Source organism: Camellia sinensis, chromosome 4 (assembly GCF_055761805.1).
Source record: "Camellia sinensis isolate YWXY chromosome 4, ASM5576180v1, whole genome shotgun sequence".
Taxonomy (NCBI): Eukaryota; Viridiplantae; Streptophyta; class Magnoliopsida; order Ericales; family Theaceae; genus Camellia; species Camellia sinensis.
The window spans coordinates 177,723,733-177,736,788 of record NC_138964.1 but is presented as its reverse complement, the minus strand read 5'-3'; the positions used below and the strand labels follow the sequence as shown (position 1 = coordinate 177,736,788).

Below are 13,056 nucleotides of genomic sequence, written 5' to 3'. Positions count from 1 at the left end.
TTACTTAGATGTATCTAAATAGTAAAATATTTGTAAAAAGATATTTTAAAAAATTAATAAATAAACAAAAATATAAAAAATATACTGAATTTATATATATATATATATATATTTGTATTTTTGATATTAATTTAGTGATTTTTTTTAAAAAATTTCACAAATATTATACTTTTTAAGTGTATTTATATTAGGTATGCCTAAAAATTAAAAAAATTTACTGAAAATATTTAAAAAATTTAATAAAAATAAAAAATATGAAAAACAAAAAAATAATTAAAAAAAAAAATGAATTCTAGAAATGAAAACCAAAAATAATTTTTCCCCAACCATGTAAAAAGGAAAGAAAAAATGTTTGAGGGCCACAAAAACAGTGGCTCAAATGGTTTAAAACTGTCAAAACGACATCGTTTTGACAAATTTTACACCCAAAACGACATCATTTTGATAATTTTAAACCATTTGAGCCACTATTTTTAGAGCAATGCTATAGACCACTAATTTAACATCACTAACCCCACCATTAGTGAGGTGGCAATTGAAAAAAAAAAAAAAAAAAAAAAACAAGGCACAAAACACATGTGACAATGGATAAGACCCACTATCACATCATTAGAACCACCACTAATTAATGATCTAAAGCATTTTTGCTATTTTTGTTACCCTCTACCATTGCTGAAATGCAAGTTCCAAGCAATGACACTCCAAGATCAACGGGCCTATTTGTCTTGGTAAAAACCAACCCCGTTTCTGTCTGTCTCTGTCTGTGGTAATTTTTAATTGTTGAAGGAGAGGAAATCAATCCCCGCGTGAGTCAAAGAAAGACGACTCCATCGATTTATTCTCTCCCGAACCTCCCTCATCATCATCTCCATTTTCATCTCTTCTTCTCTATCTCTATAGTACAATGGGATTGGCGGCCAACCTCCGCATACTCGCCGTCCTCCTCTGTTTGGCGGCGGCGCCGCCTTCAGTCTCCGCCAACTCCCTCAAAACTTTCACTGCCAAATACGGAGCCTTCGACGACAACACCCTATTCGCCACAACCCCTGCTTCTCTCATCGGCCGAGCTTAACCTATAGACTTCGACCCAGATGACAATCACGTTGGACTCAATATCAACAGTGTCGAATCTAAAAAAGCCGAGTCCTTGAACCAATCCGGCATCCAATTATCTCCTACTGGAGCTAAGTTTTACAACGTCTGGGTTGAGTACGATGGAGTGAAAGAAACTATTAGTTTTATGTAGAAAGAGAAAGAATTGTGTATTGAATATTGTATTATATATTTCTTACAAGGGGAATGCACTCTCTTTTATAGAGAGAATTTGAGCATTGGATGCCCACCGAAAATGTGATGCATTGTACATTATAAAATATAAAGCTAAAGTTATACACTAACAGACATAATCATACACTAGCTATACACAAACAGACATAATCATACACTAACAGCCCCCCTCAAACTCAAGGAGGATAGGTACTAGCCAACTTGAGTTTGGAGAGAGTAACAAAACAGGAAAAATAGGATAGAAGACACTGTATGGTCGTGTCGAACCGTTGGTGAAGACACTGTATGATTGTGTCAGACTGTTGTAGGAGCTAACTGGAATCAATGTCGGGACAGTTTACGGGGTCATGTCGGACCGATGTCGGGACAGTTTACGGGGTCATGCCGGACCGATGTCGGGACAGTTTACGGGGTCATGCCGGACCGTTGTCGGGACCGATGTAGAAGCTTGTGGTGATGCACCAAGGGGGCGACTTAGGGAGTGCGCCATGAGGTGGCTTGAGTGGTTCCCATGGTGTATAACCATGCTCACCAGCTTCGGTGGTTCGCATGGTGTGTAACCATATATATAACCCCCCCTCAAACTCAAATAGGTGTGAAGATAGAAACCTATTTGAGGTTGAAACAAAGGGATTAATAAAGTGGAGTAAAACAGCTCAACACATAGAAAGGGTTGTTGTTTGTTTGTTTGTTTGTTTGTTTTTTTTTTTTTTTTTTTTTTTTTTTTTTTTTTGGTGGTGGTGTTGTAGAACGGTTAGCGGGGTGGATCCCCGATAGGAATAAAAAGGAGAGTGCTGTGCAAATCTGGAGGACATGTATGACACAAGACGGAGCAGAAAAGCAGTTGGTGTGAATGGTGATTTTTTTTTTTTTTTTTTTTAAAGAGATATATATATATATATATATATATGAAAAACGAAAATGATAAAGACGGGGATAAGAAGAAGAAAAAGAAAAATAACTTGTCAAAAAGCTGAGAGACATGCCATGTGGGTGTCATGATAGGAAAAGGCAAAAGAAAGAAAAAAAAAAAAAAATTCAAACAGGAGTGGAGACAGGTTGCGTTTACTGAAAGACAAAATGTAGTGGATGTTTGCTTTTCCATCTGTGTATATTCAGCCCAGATAATATTCTCCTCCGTCCACGCACACCGAGAGAGAGAGAGAAAGAGCTTGGTGAGTGTATTGCAAAGAGAGAGACCCAGCATAGAGAGAGAGGTTTTTTTTTTTGTTTTTGTTTTTGTTTTTGTTTTTTTTTTATGTGTGTGTGTCTTGTATCAGTGTGCCGATGGAGAGAGCTGAGAGGGAGAGCCCGAGTCAGCCCATGTCTGTTTTGTGAGTATGTTGAGTGTATCAATGTGTTAGAGCTATGGGCCACGGTGGCATGGCTGTGCAGCCGCAGCGGTGATGGTCCTTGGTTCTTTTTGTCTCACGCTCATGGTAGAGAGAGGGAGATTGGTTTCAGCTGTTACTGTTGTGTATCTTTGTCATGCATGGAGAGAGAGTGCATGTGTGAGAGGTGTGTTGTGTGTGTGTGTAGCAGTGTGTGTGTGTGTGTATGAAGCTTCATATGTATGGCTGCCGTGTGCATGCGTTGTGTGAATGTGTGGTCTGTGTCAATGGTGTGTGTGTGCTGGGTGTGTGCCCGTGTGCATGGGTTTGCCGGGTGTGAGAAGATGAAGTTGGTGGCGTGTGTGTGTATGAGAGGAGAGTGAGTTGTGTGGTGTGCTCAAATCAAGGGTGGTGTGAGTGTCGGTGGCTTTGGCGAGGCAATGGGAATGGCAGAGATGAGTGAAAAGTGGAGGCGTGGCTGCCGAAGCTGTTGCGGCATCAATGGTAGCCACAGTTGTAACCGCGCGCCGATGGTGTTGACGGAGCAAAGGAGCTGCTCGCGATGAGTGGCAGCATCCAGTGTGTTTCCTGCTCCGGCGCTGTTGGTTCTGTGAACAGGTGATTTGGGCGATGGTGTGCATCTCACGCACTGCATTGCGTGTGGGCAAGGTAGTCTGGGTTATCCCACCCTCTTGGGTTGAGTGTGGTGCATGCGTAGACCCGTGTAGTTGGCTTGATATTTTGCAGGTCCTAGCACGTGGTTGTTGTTTTGGATGGAGTTCAAAATTCTCTCCACTGTGGACGTGATAGAGATGGTGAAGAAGAGTGAAGAAGAAGCTGTTATGGAAGAAGAAATTAGGAAATTGGGGTTTGTCCGGCGGTCGGCTAAAGTGAGGTTGCCACCCGCCGGTGAAGCGGAATTATTAAGTTCTTAGCCTAGCTCTGATACCATATTAGTTTTATGTAGAAAGAGAAAGAATTGTGTATTGAATATTGTATTATATATTTCTTACAAGGGGAATGCACTCTCTTTTATAGAGAGAATTTGAGCATTGGATGCCCACCGAAAGTGTGATGCATTGTACATTATAAAATATAAAGCTAAAATTATACACTAACAGACATAATCATACACTGCTATACACTAACAGACATAATCATACACTAGCATGCTAAAGCTAATCATACACTAACAAAAACCATACAAGTTTACATCATAGAACAACCCGAGAAAGATGGGGCGACCCCTCCCGGGCCTGACTCGCCGGTCCTCGAGGAGGCTCTTGACCTGAGAGGGGTGGTGGATCGGAACTCGTATTTGGCTTCTCTGCATCCACTGGGAACACCATAGAGCTCAATTGTGTACTCAGATGGAATTTGACTGTGGAGTACTTTTCAGACGACAATGGTCCGTTGATCAAGATCTTGTTTGGGGTTGGGTTGCCGGTGGTGGCCGTGGCTGCAGCCGTGGCCGTAGCCTATTATTGCTGCCGTAAGAAGCGGTCTATGCCGATCAATATATTGGGGGCGTTGAAGAGCTTGCTTGGGACACCTAGGGAATTTGAATTCAAGGATTTGAAGAAGGCGACCAATAATTTTGATGAGAAGAACAAGTTGGGGCAGGGTGGTTATGGTGTTGTGTACAAAGGACTGCTTCAAAATGAGGGTTTGGAGGTGGCTGTGAAGTGGTTTTCTAGGGGGGATTTGAAGGATCAGGATGATTTTTTGGCCGAGCTTATGATCATCAATCGACTTCGTCATAAACACCTTGTTCGATTGCTGGGTAAGTCCTTTTTCCCAATTTTTTGAATTTTTTTACCCATTTGATTCATCTTTACAACATTTCTGCTTTTGTTTCCAGTTTTTGATTCTATGTTTGATTAATGGGATGTCTTGAAAATGTTTTCCCTCATGATTAATGTTCTTAGTCTTTAGATTGATATTGTCAAAAAACTATCTTTGACCCATTGATCTCCATTGAAGCCTTTGGCAAGAAGATTTTTTTGAGATATTTTGGTGGCCTTTAGGCGAACTGCTAATTTGCTTATACTGTTGTTCCAAGAAAAAATGTGATGCGATATGATAGGATATGAGAGAGTTTTCAAAAATATTATAGCCTGTATTAAAACCAAAAAATAGTTACAGATATAAACCACAGAGAGTAAAGACTGCTATGGTACTCTGCCATGTTATTATCAAGCAGAATGCTTTGTGGGAGTGCTTGTGCTTCAAACCAGGTACTTGAAGCCAACCATGTTCATAACCAGTTAAAGGAACTTATAATCATATTATCTTAACAAATCTATAATCTGCTAACAAATACTAGAACTTCCTAATAAGTTTTTTTTTTTTGGGCAAAAAGAAAAACATTGCTAGTAGTATTTTTATCCTTTAGAAGCTAGCAATATGACCTACAGGATAATGCATCACCCTATCAGCTCAAAAGTTGCATTCCATATCCTTAGAATTGGCAAGCTATACCAGGAAGCTAAACAAGAATTTGAGACGGGACCAACCCATATGAACAGGAATTTTCTTTGTACACAAAAAGAGTTGACTTTCGTTCCGGCAAAAAGATTTGAACAAATAAGAGAGCATGCCCTGATGTTGCAATGGAGACGGTCAGAAGGTCAATGCTTTCCTCTTTTCAATTGCCTTAAGTTTTGTCGAAGGGCTCAACCTATAGATAGATATAATCATGGACTCGTGGTATATTGACTAGTTGTACCATTAGTCTGTAGAGCCTGGAGGCTAGCTAATTCCTTATCATAATTTCCTAAACCGCCAACAACCCATGACCCACCTAACTTGACAGATGGCTCCAAGCCCCGTAAATGAAGAACTTGTTTTCCTTGGCTGCGTATTTGACTTGCCATCTATGAGAAATAACATCTCCATCTTCATTTGTCAGGATTTTTCGGAGTAAGTTCCTTGGCTTCCACTGCTGGCTTACAATGCAATGCCTGTAAGCAGATATTGTCATTGCCAAAGTTGTATCACACATCACGAAAGAAACTTCCACACACATTGGACAAAACCTCTTGAATTGTTTGTTGAACAAACAATAGGACTTGTATGCCTAATTTCTTGACCTACCATCCCTTCTTTGGATCATCTCGCATTGTTAATGTGCTACAAGTATTTTGGCAATTTAAGATTCATGTTTCAAATTAAAAGATTTAGAAGTTTAATCATACTAATGTTCTTGATAATGACATCAGTTTTCTTTTATAATGGAAACTACACTCTCTCTTCATTTATTTATTGATAATTCTAATAGGACCACTGACATGTTCTACAACTCCTGATATTCTTCAATGCCTTTGTCTTCTTCACTCAAAGCTTATATAAATTGTGTCCAAAAGTCAAAAGAATCGAATGGAAATATTAAAGCATGTGTGTTTAATAACATATTTTTTTATGCAACAGGATGGTGTCACAAGAATGGAAAACTGCTATTAGTATACGACTACATGCCCAATGGTAGCCTTGACATGCACCTCTTCAGTGGCTCTAATGGCAAGCCACTGAGCTGGAACCTGCGTTACAACATCATCTCCGGGGTGGCCTCCGCCCTGCACTACCTCCATAACGAATACGATCAGAGGGTGGTCCACCATGACCTCAAGGCCAGCAACATCATGCTTGACTCCAACTTCAATGCCCGCCTTGGTGACTTCGGCCTTGCACGCGCCCTTGACACAGAGAAGACCTCGTACACCGAAGCTGAGGGTGTGCTATGTGCTAGGCACAATGGGCTACATTGCACCCGAATGCTTCCACATGGGGAAGGCAACACAGCAATCTGACATCTACGCATTTGGTGCAGTCTTGTTGGAAGTGGTCTGTGGGCTAAGGCCCGGAACCAAGGTTGGTGGGTTCCAATTCTTGGTGGATTGGGTCTGGTATTTGCACCGCGAAGGGCGGTTATTGGATGCTGTGGATAAGAGGCTAGGGGAGGACTACGTGGTCGAGGAAGCTGAGAGAGTGTTGCTTTTAGGCTTGGCATGTTCGCATCCAATCGCTAGTGAAAGGCCTCAAACACAGGCAATTGTCCAGATCATATCAGGTTCAGTGGCAGTGCCTCATGTGCCGCCATTCAAGCCGGCTTTCGTGTGGCCGTCGATGCCAATGGGTTTGGAAGATATTAGCCAGGCCGCCACCACCATGACGGACACAACCTCCTTTTCTATTTCAACGTCCAACTTCGGTACAGGATCGACTTCACAATATGTCAGCCGAGACAGCAACTTTAATTTGGTTTAGTATCTTTTGTAATTTTTTTCCTTTCAATTTTTCTTTTTTTTCTTATTTCCTGTAGTGTATCTACTCTGATTTGTTTATGGAAAATACTGAAAAGACTCTCCGATGCTGTGGATAAAATTTTGATTGAAATGTATTTTAAAGAAATATAGTATAATGTAAACAAATATGTAAAATGTATATTTTAGAGTTTTATCCTATATTTATTTATGAAGGGAGGATAGTGGAGGCAGTTGTTGTTGATGTTGTCTATATTTTGGTTGGTAGTGGAGGCAGCTAGGTGTTTCCAATTAGGTTTTATTTAAATTTTAAATTTGTAAAATGATTTGTTTATGAAAAATATTAAAGATTGTCTTAAAAATCAAACATTCACGCGTGAATATTTTTTCCCACTTTATGGTTTATGAATTTGAAAAATAAAAAGAAAAATGTGTGAAATGTAATATATTATGTATTTTTTTTTTTAATTTTTATTTAAATTTTTGAACAAAACACGACAAAAAGGTGGCCTGCGAAGCTTGATTGTGGGTCGGGCCCGGCGGAATTTACACACCTATCCCAGTGGTTTGGCATAAAGGGGCGCTGCATTTTGCTATATATTTCAGGGTGCATTTGGAACAATAGATTTTAGTCAAAAAATAATTGAAAAAGTTTAAAAATTATATTAAAAATAATCAAATATTTATTCAATTCTGTCTACTTCTTGCATTTTTTTTTATTATTATTCTCAAACACAGTAATTTTTTTCACCTCATATTTTAATCAAAAAAAATTTAAAAATACAAAAAAAAAAAGCCATTTCATAAACCAACCCTCAGTATGAAGCAAGTAATTAGCAACCCAACCCATCAATCTAGGCTTTTTGCTAGTGAAATGGCGTAATTTATTTAAAATTAAGGACCCATTAGTGGACTTCTATACAACATGGTAATGCAACTATGGTTACTATTATTGTACTATTCTTGTGTTGAATGACCAAATATGAAATGGACTAGCCAATTTTATATTTATAAAAATGAAGAAGTCAGGGAGTCAGTCATTTTTAATTAAGAAAATTAAGATGATGTTTGTATTTCAAACTACACTACTATTGCACTTCAAACTATCCAAACAATTTGTGCATAATAAAATTATATTATATTAGATTATCATCAATTTGTGCATAATAAAATTATATTATATTAGATTATCATGATGATTCATTCATGTAGAACCATTTCAAGGCGGTTGCACAATCTTGTGTCTGAATCTGTCTATTTTCCGAAGTACCAAAAAAAATTTAATTGAATCTGTCAAAATATTATAAAACGAGATTCACTTTTTCCATTTTCTTCTCTCTCTTTTTTTTTTTTTTTTTTTTTTTTTTGGGTTCAGATTAATGTTAATATAAAACAAAACATCTACAGTCCATTTGAAAGTAAGAAATACTGAGAACTATTTTTTCATGTTTAATTTATAAATTAAGTGTGAAATGATGAAAAATAATAAGAAATACAAATCTTTTATTAAACCTATTTCATTTCTTATCAAAAATAGTAAAATTTAGAGGTTGTTTGGGATGTCCTAAATAAGTGCATTTTTTGTCTTTTTAGACTAAAAAGTTGAGGAAAAAAATATGAATGTTTGAGTTAACTTTTTGATTTTTTATAAAAAAATATGTATTAAAATATTGTATAAATAAGTGTGTAGGAGAAAATAATTAATTAATTCGTACGGTTGGGCAGTGCCTCACCTGAGAATATGGGAAAAGATTGCCTACTTTTTGGCCTTTGATTGAACGGTGTTGTTCGGCTCGTGGGGGCCCACGATGGGTCCCGTTTTTCTAATCTGAACCGTTCAATATATAGAACTCGTCGAGTACTATATTCTTATAAAAAATAACGTTCATTGGATATCGATAGCTATCTAATCGTGTTAGTTTTTTTTGTCACATGTTAACTATAATACCATCCATTTTTTATACAAAACTGATTTAATCATATAGTTAGCGATATCCGATAGATGTGATTTTTTACAGGCATATAGTACTCGACGAGTTGTACACATTCAACGATTCCGATTAGAAAAACGGGACCCGTGGTGGGCCCTCACGGATTCAACTTTACCATCTAATTTAATGAATATACACAAGTAATATTTTTTTTTCCTTTCACTCCTATGCTTTCAGGTCTGTACATAGGCTGCCATGAAGTTGATTGGTATTTAATATTATGTATATTAATTTTTTAATATTTTTTTTTGATGAATAGTAATAACTTTTTAACTTTTTTGATAATTTTTTGACTTTTCTTTGAGTTGCCAAACCTGCCCTTAGTGAGATTTTAATTGATTAGTTATAAAATATTTATAATATTAAAATTTACCCTTAAAATATAAATGATGAAAGAAAAAATTTCACTCATATTCTTTACTTTCTTACTTATTTGAATATTATACGATCATTTATTTTTAAAAAATGTTTGATAACTTCAATTTGTCTGACTCAAATGTATCAAAACAACGTTATTTTACATCTAAAATGATATCACTTTGATACATCTGAGCTATTCAAACTATGAAAATTCAGATTACTAGTTTATTTGTTTATTTATTTTTCATATCCTTCTTGTTTTTAACCTACCATCGATACCAAACGGAGTCATAAAGGCAACCTTGTCAGAGAAGGTGTCTGCCTTAGGAGCTTATCCCTCTTAGTCAATCATGAGAATTAGTTGGAATAGGCGCTATTCCCATTCTAATTTATTTTAAATATATATTTTTGTTTATTTTTATTATACAGTTATATTATTATTTCATATAAAATATATTTTTTGAAAAAATTAAAATTTTAAAGATATTAATATAACTATGTATAATAAAGATGAAAAATATATAAATTTGAAACAAAATAAAGTATAAATAATGGCTTCCTTCCTCACTTCAATTGTCAATATTAAAAAGTCAAACATATTTTATGGACCTTTTTTAAAAAAAAATTCAACTTTTGAGTTTAAATTTTTATTTTAAAAGTTGGTCTAGACTAGAAAAATTTTAAAATTTTGGAAAAAAATTATTAAAAACAAAAATAAATAAGATTTTAGGGTTTTTTTTTTAAATACAAAAAATTGACTTATTTTTTCCTATTTGAAATTCTTAAAAAATTTACTCAATTTTTAAATTTTGTAAAATGCTTTAGTAGAGATAAATCTTAAATATAAAGTCATTTTAGTTCATTTTGAAAAATGTTTATTAAAAACAAAAATAAGTCAAACTAAAAAACCAAAAACTATTAAGAGAAAATTGCAAATAAGTGATATCTTCACAAAATATTTATAAATTCATGAAAAAAATTATAATTTTAATTATTAAAATTGATTAAATTTACCACCAATTTGAATTTTATGATAGATAAAAATTTATGATAGATAAAAATTGAAAGAAGATTAATAACAGCTCTAATTTCATCGGCTTCGGACTTCAATAGGATGTGGCACTTACTCCTAGGCGTAGAAGCTTTCTGTATTGTTTTTCTAATGAGAAAAGTTAGGGATCATGAAATTTTTTTTATGAAAATGATCATGAAAGAGTTATGATTTTTGAATTATCTTGATTAATGTGTGATGTTTTATTCTAAATGTAATTTAAGAGTCACAAAATTTTCATAATTATTTTTATTAAAAAAATTTCATGACACTTGCTGTTTCCCAATTCTTACCAGGCAAGTCAAAACTTTGGTTTTATATTATTTACACTTTGGTCTCAAAAGTTTTAAAATATAAATTAGAGTCCCAAATTTTTGGGTCTTTCTAATTCAGATTGGGTGTTTTCTAAGAAACAACTTTGGACCTTAAAAATTCAAGTAGGCCTATTTTTTATGGATATCTATTTCAGATTGGGCATTTTATAAAAAAAAAACAAAGTTCTAAAATTTTGGGTAAATTACAAACACATCCCTAGGTTTACTTAAATTAAAAATTACCTCTTGTAATTTTAGAAATTAGATTATACCCATTAAGGTTTTTAATTTCATAACAAATATGTCTTTTTATTAATAAATCATCAAGTTAATTAACAGTTTTTAATAATATAAAAATTTTATTTCAATTAATAATTCAAATAATTTTATTATTGTATAGGTGAACATTTAAAAATTTTACTTTTTCAATTAATTTTGTTAAATAAAAAATTCTAACAGAGAGGTATTTGTAATTTTTCGAATCACAAAAAATAATTCGTATTTTAAATAAATCTAAAAAGACGTATTTATAATTTATCTTAAAATTTTATGATAAAAATATATCCATTTATAATAAGATGCACGGTACACAACTTATAACATTTTCCATAAAGACCTCTTCTTCTTGGACACCGAATCAATCACAAGATTTGATCTCATCAAACCGTGTTGACAAACTATGAGCTCCCTCCCTCCCTCCCTTTCCTCCAATTATTTGATCCGGACAATGTTCTATCAATTATTGTGATGTTTCTTATGATTTTTTTTTTTTAAATTTTAATTTATTCTTTTTCAATGGAACCATATTAATAAAAAAAATGTTGACATAGCACAAACATAAATTTTTGAAAAAATTACAAATAGATAAAAAGAATGCAAAATAATTATGAATTGATAGAAAATCAAAAATAATTACACTAGAATGATGCAAAATGTTTAGAGTGAGAATATTTATGAAATTGTTATTCTCCTTCTTTCTTTTCTTTCATCTTTTTGCTTTTCACTTTGCAAACTCTAGCCTTGTCAGCCAACTCATTCCATACCCTCATCGGCACTAGCTACCCCTCTTCCTCTTCTTCCTACTGTTTGCCAGCTCTCTACCCTTCTCTATTGTCCTCAGCCTTCATTTGACCTCTCCACCATACCCCTATTGCCCTGATTCATGTGTGACCTCTTCCTCTCCTATATTTTTTAAAAAAAATGATATATGAGAAAATTTTGAAAAAATAAACAATTTAAATTAATACGACCCACAATGGACCTATGGATCAAAATAACATCTTCGAGTCCAAATTATAGATTATAAAGAAGTCGGGTCCTAAATTAAGACCCTCTGTGACATTACTCGTAGCACCCAATAATTTATAGGGAAATTACAAATTAGTGGTAAGATAAAATTAAAAAAAAAATTATAATGTCATAAAAAAATTTATCACTTCAATTATTAAAGTTGATAAATCTTACCATTGATTTACAATTTATTTTAAAAACTCACACTAAATTAATAGTTTTTTTCGTAATCTATGTCAATAAAAATTTCATTTCATGGGGTTACAATCATAAGAAAGGAAGTGAGATCCACAATTTTATATTAGATGATTAAAAGACATGAATATTTGTAACTGGTTAGGAATATGATGACGTGGTGCACCTGAAAAAGCTAATCATTGTGTTTGGTTTTAATTTTCTGAATTCAATTTTTTAGAAATTAGGTTTTTTCTTTTTGATACTTTTTTGATTTTAGTGAATATTTTTTAAATTTTAAGTAAATTTTTTACTTTTTTAAATGCACCTTACTTATATGTATCTAAATAGTAAAATATTTGCGAAAAATTATTTTTAAAAATTAATAAATACACAAAAATATGAAAAATGTATTGATTTTTTTTATTTTTTTATTTTTGGTATTTAGTGAATTTTGTAAAGATTTTTTTCACAAATATTATAATTTTTAAGTGTATTTATATTAGGTGTGTCTAAAAATTAAAAAAATATTTAATTTTTTTTAAAAATTCAATTAAAAAAAAAAAACCAAAAACGAAAAAATAAAATTTTCTCAAGTAAATTCTAGAAATGAAACCAATCCCAACCATGTAAAAATTCAAGTTCCAAGCAATGACACTTCAAGATCAACAGGCCTATTTGTACTTGTAAAAACCTACTCCATTTCTATCTCTGTCTCCTTGGTAATTTTTAATTGTTGAAAGAGAGGAAATCAATCCCCTCGTGTGTCAAAGACGACTCCATCGATTTATTCTCTCCCAAACCTTCCTCATCATCATCATCTCTATTTTCATCTCTTTTTCTCTATCTCTATAATATAATGGGATTGGCGACCAAATGTCTCATATGGGGTGAATCCCACATAAATATAGAGTTCACCTCTGATGATACAACGAGTTCTAGACGAAACGGGTCAGTTTGATCCACGCTTCCCAAACTGGTGCCCGAGACGCCAAG

The 13,056-nt window shown here is 34.0% G+C and overlaps 1 pseudogene across 1 annotated transcript; it reads left to right on the top strand.

The window, feature by feature from the left end:
* The first annotated feature begins 904 nt into the window (after nucleotides 1-904).
* On the top strand, nucleotides 905-7,048 carry LOC145824258 (putative L-type lectin-domain containing receptor kinase S.5; annotated as a pseudogene). The gene is made up of 4 exons (XR_014365945.1): nucleotides 905-947; nucleotides 1,080-1,219; nucleotides 3,787-4,401; nucleotides 6,048-7,048. The product of XR_014365945.1 is annotated as a putative L-type lectin-domain containing receptor kinase S.5 (transcript).
* Nucleotides 7,049-13,056: the final 6,008 nt, after the last annotated feature.